The 10,614-nt window shown below is 47.2% G+C and overlaps 2 pseudogenes; one reads left to right on the top strand and one right to left on the bottom strand.

The window, feature by feature from the left end:
- Positions 1–5,292: 5,292 nt before the first annotated feature.
- On the bottom strand, positions 5,293–6,001 carry LOC125533070 (annotated as a pseudogene).
- Positions 6,002–6,054: 53 nt separating this feature from the next.
- LOC125533069 lies at positions 6,055–7,082 on the top strand (annotated as a pseudogene).
- Positions 7,083–10,614: the final 3,532 nt, after the last annotated feature.

Here is a 10,614-nt window from a genome sequence, read left to right as displayed (position 1 = left end):
TTTGCAAAAAGAATTAAATCAAACGGGGCAACGAAACTCAAACTGCGAAAGAAACAAGGTCCGTTTACTATTCTGGACTAAAGTTAAATTTTACAGTATCAAAACCTTGTTCAAGTTGATTAAACAGAAAGAGGGTTTCGAGACGAAGATCTAGGCGCTTGAATCGCCTGATTCCGACAAACGAGTGAAAAGATAGATTAAAACGAAAATCGGATCAGAAATCACGATCGAAAATAATCGCGGAAAATCCGAGAAAAGAAAAACTGACGAACAGGCTAATGAACGAACATTCGCTGTCTGCGGCTAACGAGTGAAACACCGTTCGTTAAAATGAACGTACGGACGAATGTCCGCTAAATAACTAAACCGAGAAAAACCGGCGAACCGTTCTATTAAAAAAACTTAGGGTTTCCTAAAAAACCCCGAATCGGTTCTTTAAAAAAAAACGAACGGCGGCTTTACCTTCAGCGAGGTCCGGCGAGGCGGGGCTGCGGGACTGTAGTGGTGGTGGCGGAAATGGGGCGGGGCGGGGTACTTATAGAGGGGGGTGCTTGCTTGGCGAGGGGGCAAGCGGCGCGGGGAGGAAGAGTCCCGCCGGACTCGGCCTCGCGGGCGGTGCGCGCTCCTGTTCTCTGGAAGGAGACCGCGGGGAGGTGGGCCGGCTGACTTGTGCTTCGGCCAGTCGGCGGAGGAAACTTTTTTTTAAAATAATTCGACGAACTAAAATCCTGTAATAAAAATAAAAAACTAAAAATGTCAAAACAAATTTTCGCCGTCTAAATAAAATATTTAGAACGAGATGAACATTTTCTTGGCCCTAAAATGCAACTTTGGAAAACATGCAATTTTTCTAATTCAAATAAAATAGCAATAAACTCCGAATAAAATCAAATATGTGATTTTAATATTTTTCCTCCAATATTTTATTTTATTTTGAAGAAGTCATATTATCTCCTCTCATATATTTTAATATGAAATATTTTCAAAGAGAAAAATAATTAAAACCAAAATTCCTCGTTTCAATATTTGATAAAACTCAAATATGAAAACAAGGAAATCCCCAACTCTCTCTCCGAGGGTCCTTGAGTTGCTTAGGATTTCGAGGATCGCGAAACGAAATGGAATAAAATATGATATGCATGAATGATATATGTATAACATTTCAAATTGAAAATTTGGTATGTTACAACTTGCCACCGGCTTTGCCCTACGTGCCGGACTCGAGTGCACACACACGCTACAGACTTGACCTGGTTGCCTTCAAGCCGGTCGCCACCGTCACATGCATGGCTTATTGCCAACATACTAATCAGACATATTAAATTAACAGTTAATAATATACTATAACTACAACCGTAGAAAAAATAATACTATAAGTATATATTTACGGAGTATTTTTATAGAGAAATTACGGAGAGATTGGTGCATGCATGTGCAGTGTTCTAGCCGTTGCCATCGCAACAGATGGCGTGATGTGCACTTGTCTTGCATGAGTAACCCGCATGATTAAGTCGTTCCGTGCCGTGGTCGGAGGAGGGCTAGTTGATCAAGACATGCATGAATGCTCCAATTGGTTGCCCTTAAACCAAACCAAGCCGTGCACTGATGACTAGCTAGCTCACCCAATCTAGGCTGCCTCTTTTTCTTTAGACTATATATCTCTTGTACTTGTTCACAGCAAATTGATTGGGTGTTATGTATTCTTTCTATTGGTTAATTAATGTAGGTGATCTGGATTGTATGATGTCATATGAAGTTTGAGTGAAGCAACTGAAGAACACTGCAATTTTTATGAGATCACACGAATCAACCTGTGGTTGGATGGTTAGAGGGATTGTGCTATCTTCAGCTTATCAGGGTTCAAATCCTAGTGCTCGCATTTATTTTTAAATTTATTTCAGGATTTTCGGCGATGCGCATTCAGTGGGAGGAGACGTTCCCGTCGACGATGAGGTGCCTACGGTGACTTCGTAAATTTCAAGATGATATATCGGCTCAGTCTTTCGAAGATGCTCATAGGGATAGGATGTGCATGTGCGTTCATAGAGGTGAGTCTGTACTGTGTTCAAAAACTTTAATGAGATCACTTCTATTTGTTTTTTTGTGCCTCTGAACTCTCTAGCTAGGGCTAAGCTATTGGCATTTTTGCCATGGAAAGAAGTTGATGCACATGTTGTTTTCATTACAAGGTTGATATTTTATTATCATGGTTTTAATTCAGTGATTGCACCAAGGTTCCCATCATGCTTGTCTCACTCGGAGCCATAATTACTCCGGTGAAAAGGCACGCACACCGGTTTCAACGACCTTTAAATAATCTTGTCAAATTGCAATATATCTATGTAAGCCACACACGACAAAAACCAACAATATTCCGGAGTTGCAGCAAGAACCTTAGGTGCATGAAAATCATGCAAACCACTTGCTTACCATGAAATCCTTCATTTCTGATGCCGACCTTGAAAATTTTAGTTTCTTCGTGGGAACCTCCGTGGGTACTTTGAGACGGCTCATTGGTGCAGAAAAAATAAGTGCCGAAGCATCAATCGATCGCCTACGCACGCAACACTCGTCAGTTACGTGATGTAGAGGAGTTGGCAGGCGAAGTGTCGGCACGAGCAGAATTTGTTCGGCACAGCTTGCGGCGGCGGAATTTGTCAAACATGATATACTGAGAATTTAAGGGGATGGACGTACGCTTGTCTCTCATGTGAAAGAATGATCAAACTTTCCACGAGTAAATGAAAGATGGTGCATGGAGGACCATCTAGCCCTCGGTTGTCAGTCTTGTCCGTTTCTCCTATCTGGTCCTCCATGCACCACTTTTCATTTACTCGGGGAGAGTTTGATCCTTCTTTCACACGGGGGACAAGCGTACATCCATCCCTTTAAACAGGTTGATGTAAATTTTGATGAAACCCACGCACATGCAGTTTGTTCCCTATGATTTGCAACTGCCCTGAAAATATGCACATTTGTACATGCGAAGAGCATATAGCCGGAATTGGCGAATCCGACCCCCTAAACGTTCGCAGATGTGTTCGAACGCGTCCGTTCACAGCGTAAGACGCCCCCTCACATATCCTGTCAGACAACCACACTTCTCAAATTTAAACCCTCAAATCCATGCAATCGATGTACGTGGATCATACAACACCAATTCACTACAATTCAACAATGCAACAAAACAAAATAAATCACAGTTCAACAACCTAGACATGCTAATTAAAATGAAATTCAAGTCCGTGCCACGTCTGGCCAACTTGATGGATCACTCGCCAGATGCCATCCCTGCCACTTGCTCTGTTGCAGCCACCACCCATTCTGCGTTTGCTAATGCCATCGTCGCTCTCGCCACCTGGTACTCCGTATGTTTGTTGATCTCCTCCTTCTCTTCAAGCGACTTTCTTGCTTGCTCGTCCAAGAGGCTAGTATCCGCCAACATTATTCTCAAATTCTTCATGTCTCAAACAAGTTGCAACCTCTTCTTCTCATGCTCTATTGATCCAAAAGTCCGAACCTTCTCGAGCACCCATTTGAGTAACACTTCTTTTTCTCCAACTCAATCTTCTCCCTCTCAATTTACAACTTGTTGCTTCCAATTCACAACTTGTTATTCACCTTCTCTCGGTCCCAATTCATTCTTTTTTTTGCGCATACAACATGAGCTTATACCTCTTTTTCTTGTTCTCCCTTGTGGATAAATTTTTTGTCCATGTGGTGGACATTTTTGTCGTCCGGGTGGCCCTCCCCTTCCCCCACTTGGTTCCCATGACTTGCCAGTTATTATTTGGCACGATGGCTCTTCCATTCTCTCCTACAACTTCTTCCTCTTCGTCATCCACTTGAATAGATTGGTGTGAGTTTGAGCCATCATTTGTCTTCAACCTCTTGGTGCCTTTTTTGATGTCTTGCACAACTTGATTCCACTTTGGTTAGGCATTCAATATAATGCAACAATGGATAAAACGGAATAACTTCTTCTCGACTTTTTGAAACAAAGTGCCGGCCAGCACCATCTATTAAACAATAAAGTAACCATGAGAATCCGAAATTAGAAGCTAGCAATGCAAATTATGACAAACTTTGCAATTCAACTTATGTGAGTTTGGACTTCAATCCCACTTTGATTCCGGCCAAGCACGAAAGGACGGTGGCCGACAAACTTGTTCACATTTTCTGGGATGGTGGAACATCCATGTTGGAGAGATCACATTGCGGGTGGCAATGGTAGAATGCGACTTCACATATTCCTTGTGTTCATGATAGTGCTTGTGGATCTTCAAATACCTGTTGCCCTTTTGCTCCGTGCCACCTATAGGGTCCATGCTTGTGGTCAACCAAGATTTGACCAACAAAATATCCTCAAATGTCGTGAATGCTAGACCTCTTGCCTTGGTACTTTGCTGTTTTTTCTTCCTAGTATGTGATGTCCCCCCAATATCAAGTGTAGGACAATTTGGATCCCCCAACTCATATTCCATACCGTCTTCCTAAAATGATCATGATTCCAAATAAACTAACAAAATATGCAACTAATTCTTTCAATGGCGAATGCAGCTAATCAATCAAATGGCAAAGCGAATATAACAAACAAAGGGATATAAGGGTGGACGGTGCCTTCATTGTTGGCGGTAGGGTGGATGGGTCCGGGGCGACCAGGCGTAGCAGAGGGGACATATCCTCGTCGTCGTCCACATCATCCTTGGCCGGAACTCCCTGCGCCATCACTTCCCTATCGGGTTGCTTCCTTCGCCGCTCCATCTGGGCAACGTTCTCCGGCTTGCAGCTCGTCGCCAGGGACGGGAGCCCCACGAACGATGCTGAGGCAACGTCCGTCGTGCCGGTGGGGGATGGGGTACCCAGCTACGACATTAGGGCGGCGAATGGGGGTGGTGGAGCGGATCAGGAGCAAGGATGGAGGGCAACAACGATTAGGGCACGACCATTGGATGAGGACAGTAAATTTGATGGACTTAGTCAATTTAGTGCAATTTATGATGGGTCATGTCTATCGGATCCAATTTAACAGACGCATCCAGTCATGTTCAGGCCTTCTCATATCCATACTAAATTTGGGCTAGATATGAGAGCTGCCGGTCAATCCGGAAGTATAGAGCTGTTTTGAAGAGCCAACTGTAGGTGCTCTAATAAATTACTCGTTACCTGCTCCGCATGCTACAGAAAGCAAACCAATGCGCCTATAAAAATGGTACTGCTCTGTGCTACAAATTACTGCTCGAACTCCCGATGTAGCACCAACTTGCGGTCTAGTGGAGGGAGAAAGAAAAGTCAGAAGTATTGTTCCAAGTTGAAGTCGAAATGAGGCTCTGTTCTGGGCAGGGCAGCGCAAACTTGTGCTCCACCCGTGGTGCGTCGTGTGGCCGCTCCAGCTCCGCCTTGGCCCAGTGCGGCACCGGCACCCGGCCATCGAGCACGCTTCTCACCTCACCGCCGTAGTTCCAGTTGCTGCTGTTGCTCGAGCTCTCCCCATAGCCCAGGTTCTCCGACACGTCCAACATGTAGCTGTAGTCGGCGGCGCCGAACCCGGCATCGTCGTCCGCGCCATCCTCGCCCCCGCCGAACTGGTCGTACAATGCTGCCGCACCGTCGTTGGCGCACACCAGGAACGGGTGCAACACCGCCGGCTGCTTCGTAGCGAGGCCGCCGTCGACCACCGCAGAAAGGGCCTTACGGTATTCCATTTCGGCGTTCGGCAATGCCGCGGTGGCCATGGCACCCACGGGCTTGTGCGTGGCCGGGTCGATGCCCTGCTGCCGGAGCTTCTTCTTGATGCAGCTGTTCCAGAAGTTCTTGATCTCGTTGTCCGTACGGCACGGCAGGTGTGACGCGATCTGAGACCACCTGCAAGCACACACGCATCAGTAATTCGGTACGTTTGTCCCAAATCTTTCTGCTAGCTCGATCGATTTTCGCACTGCGAAATTGATATGATCTGAATGCATTGCGCGGACGTACGGTCATGTACTCGTGAATGCATTGCGCAGGTAACTTGTAGCTAGGCGTAGACTTGGTCGCGTCGAGCGAGCGGTCATGTACTCGTGTTCCCCAGTTAAGTTTACAATCTACTGCTACTCCCTCCGTTCGAAATTACTTGCCAATTTGTACTTCCTTTTTGAACCTCACCTGCTGCCGATTCATTCATCCTAGTACGTACTTGGCTGGTGCATGTGCCTGCGATCACGCGGACATTAATTTTTGCAGTGCTCGCGTTCAAGGAGAGTGAGTGGGCTGAAAGATTTGGGATAACATGCTGACGCGTCATGCCTGTGTGCTTGCAGTTGCAGGTGGCCACAGATCGTATCACACCTGCCGGGCTGGACGGACAACGAGATCAAGAGCTTCTGGAGCAGCTGCATCAGAAGAAGCTCCGCCAGCAAGGCATCGACCCGACCACGCACAAGCCTATGGCTGCCGCCGACACGGCCACGGCGGCATTGCCGGACGTGGGAGAGGATGACCGTAAGCCCCCTGCCGCGGAGGTTGACGGCAGCCTCGGTCCGAAGCAGCCGGCGGTTTCGCCCTCTTCCCCGTGTGCGCTGACTACGGCAGCAGGTTCGTCGAGGACCTCGGCGCGGCGAACGCTGCGCCATTGTATGGCCAGTTCGGCGGCGGCATGGAGGGCGTGGACGACGACGCCGGGTTCGGCGCCGGCGACTACAGTGACGTGCTGGACGTGTCGGAGAACCTGGGCTGCGGGGAGACCTCGAGCAACAGCAGCAACTGGAACCACGTCGGCGAGGTGGGCAGCGTGCTGGACGGCGAGGTGCTGCACTGGGCCAAGGCGGGGCAGGCCTTCGCGAACATGGAGCGGCAGCACGACGCGCCGCTGCTCGCTGGAGCATAAGTTCTTGCCGTGCCAAGAACAGAGCCTCCTCGCAAGTTTCGATTTCAACTTGGAACTATACTCCCGATATTTTCTTTCTTCTTCCATTTTTTACCCTGTTAAATTATCTCGATTCCCGCCAAACATGCAACACCTGGCTAGGTGGTTCAGGAACATGGTTGTAATTTTTATTATCTCTGTTACTCTTTATACTGTTACGATTGAAAATAAATAGATTGAAATTTCTCGAAAAAAAACATGATAACTTTGATTGGGATTTTTTTTGCGGGTAGCATTGATTAGGGATTGTACGTACCATATATGTTTGATTTCTCATAAACGACAGAACATTCGTAGAGTTGGCACACGAGAACATTGTTGTGTATACTATAGTAATTAAACACTTGGAAAAATAAACATTTATACTACTTTGCATGACCTCACTATCTAAGGGAGAAATTGCCTATTGTATTGTCATATGCGGAGTGTAAATTATCAGAGGCTCGGCATACAACCTCTATGCCGAGTATCATACAAAAATCACTCGGCGTATACTTGGTCTTCGGTAAAGTGTGTCATTTGCCAAGCGTAAACAAAACACACTCGACATAGATAGCAAGTTTGACAAAGGTGGCAAAAACATTTGGCATCGACAACACGATCGGCTAAGCCCTGGACATGTAACAGCTTCGTGACACACGCTCTCCCCCATATCTTTCGCACCCATTGTTTCCCATTAGAATTCCACACCACTTAATCCCCTCCCTTTCTTTACCCTCTGTTTTCACGTCTCTTTTTTAACGTCATTTGCCTACTTCAAAGTTGTTTATTAGCTTTGTCCTATTTACACAACCCTTGTATATCCATGTTAGGACCCCATGCAGAAGGCGAAGCAGTTCCAACCATCTCGCGGGAAGGATCTAGCTATCGAGTGGGAGCGCGTCCGGTTAGTGAAGGGTTTGCGGGTCCGTTCCTCCGTTACTCTCGAACCTTTTCTATGGTCAACTGAGTTTATTCCATGGCACATGGCAGGTCTTGACCTTTTTCAGGGTCTGCCTGTCATGTTCCAGACATTTACTGCTTTTCTAGGGCTTTAAGGTCGGAAATTTAAGATCTAACCTACGGCCACATGAAATCACGGTCGGAAATGGGCTCAAAATCCTTGTTTGGTTCCTGACTAGGCCCTATGCATCCAAAGAGGAGGGAGACCCCGACACCGGCGGCTAAGGCTAGGCCGCAAGCGTGAGGTTTTCTGCCATTTTAAATCCATGAAAATTCATGTGAGGCCTAAAATTCATGGGACCTGGTACGATGTAATCATATGGGCCCTGGAGGGTGTGGTAAAAATTCCAGAGCATTTCGCAGAAGCCATCACAGAGGCTATGTGAAAAGGCACCATCTCGCAAAAAGATCTAGATTTCGAGAGGGATCATGTCCGGATTGTGAAGGAATTGCAGTGCTCATTCCTCTGTTGGCCTCAAAACTTCTCCTAAGGTCAACAGAGGTCGTCCCATGGAACATACCAGGTTCTGGCCTTCCATATTTTTTTCCATTTACTGCATTTGTAGGTTTTAATGATAGAATTCAAGATCTGACATGCTGCCACATGAAATTATGGTGGCAAATGTGATGAAAGTCTCTATATGTGATATTTTATCCATGACTAGGCCCTATGCATCCAAACGGGAGGGAGGGCCCACATTAGAAGCCAAGGCTAGGCCACCAAGAAAATCACGGGACTTGACGCGGGTCATCATATGGCTCATGGAGGAGAGTGTGTTTTGCAGAAAACTTCATGGAGGTTGTGTTGAAACGGGACCATCTCCCAGGAAGGTTCTAGCTTTTGAGAGGGAACACATCCGGTTTCTGATGGGTGTGCAAGGCTCGTTCGTCCGTTGGCCTCGAAACTTTTTCTATAGTCAACATAGATAATTACATGCCAGATGCCAGGTTCTGGCCGTCTTTGGTGCCAGCCTACCATATTTTGAACATTTACTACATTTTTCTACTTGTGAGTGCTACCTCTTGAGCACTGTGTTGGTTTTCCTATGAAGAGAAAAGGATGATGCAGCAAAGTAGCGTAAGTATTTCCCTCAGTTTTTGAGAACCAATGTATCACTAGTAGAAAACAGGGCTTTGGTTCAGGCCTGGCCAGCCCATTAGTCCCGGCTCTTCACGAACCGGGACCCATGGGGGGCATTAGTCCCGGTTCATGAGCCCAGGGGGCCGGCTGGGGCCTCGTGGGCATTGGTCCCGGTTCGTCTGGATCCATTTGTTCCGGTTCTAGGCACGAACCGGGACCAATGGGCCGCGCTCCTGGCCCACAGCCATTGGTACCGGTTCGTGCCTAGAACCGGTACAGAAGGGGGGGCTTTAGTCCCGGTTCCTGTCACGAACCGGGACAAATAAGTTGCCTATATATACCCACCGCCGTGGCAGAGCACTCCACGGTGCTCTGTTTTTTCTGACCGGCGAGGGGAGGGCATTTGGGTGCTCTAGCCCACCTCCTATGCACATGAGGTGTTCGATGAAATGCCCGAGCCACACTAGTTAAGCTTTCTCCTCTCGAAGCTCGACCTCGGAGCTCCATTTTTCCTGAGATTTGTCTAGATTTAGCGGTCCGTCACGACCCGTCCCCGTTTTCACCGCCGTCGATCGCCCGCGCCGATCTCGTCGCCGACACCACCGTGGTGAGCCTCTTGTTCTTATCTTCTTTCTGATTTTTTTACTTTAGATAGATACTTGTCTGATTTTCTTACTTTAGATAGATACTTGTCTGATTTTCTTACTTTTGACACACATAATTATATATAATGCACGCAGATGAACCGGCAATGGATGTATGGTGACAGACACACCTCCGAGTACATTAAGGGCGTGCATAATTTTCTCGAAGTGGCTGAGGCAAACAAGCAGAATGGTTTTATGTGTTGTTCATGCCCTATATGTGGGAATACGAAGTCTTACTCTAACCGGAAAATCCTTCACACCCACCTGCTTTATAAGGGTTTCATGCCACACTATAATGTTTGGACGAAGCACGGAGAAATAGGGATTATGATGGAAGACAACGAAGAAGAAGAGGACGATGACAACTATGTGCCCCCTGAATACGGTGATGCTGCAACGGGGGGAGCTGCTGAAGATCAAGAGGAACCAGACGATGTGCCCGATGATGCTGCAACGGGGGAAGCTGCTGAAGATCAAGAGGAACCAGACGATGTGCCCGATGATGATGATCTCCGCCGGGTCATTGTCGATGCAAGGACGCAATGCGAAAGTCAAAAGAAGAACCTGAAGTTTGATCGCATGTTAGAGGATCACAAAAAAGGGTTGTACCCCAATTGCGAAGATGGCAACACAAAGCTCGGTACCGTACTGGAATTGCTGCAGTCGAAGCCAGAGAATGCTGTGCCTGATAAAGGATAATGAATTGCCCGACAGTACGTACGTAATAAAGAAGGTCGTATGCCCTCTAGGATTGGAGGTGCAGAAGATACATGCATGCCCTAATGACTGCATCCTCTACCGCGGTGCGTACGAGGATTTGAACGCATGCCCGGTATGCGGTGCATTGCGGTATAAGACTAGACGGGATGACTCTGGTGATGTTGACGGCGAGCCCCGCAGGAAGAGGGTTCCTGCGAAGGTGATGTGGTATGCTCCTATAATACCACGGTTGAAACGATTGTTCAGAAACAAAGAGCATGCCAAGTTGATGCGATGGCACAGTGAGGACCGTAAGAAAGATGGGAAGTTGAGAGCAC

Source organism: Triticum urartu, chromosome 1 (genome assembly GCF_003073215.2).
Source record: "Triticum urartu cultivar G1812 chromosome 1, Tu2.1, whole genome shotgun sequence".
Taxonomy (NCBI): Eukaryota; Viridiplantae; Streptophyta; class Magnoliopsida; order Poales; family Poaceae; genus Triticum; species Triticum urartu.
The sequence above is the reverse complement of the archived record's forward strand: the minus strand, read 5'-3'. Positions and strand labels throughout refer to the sequence as shown.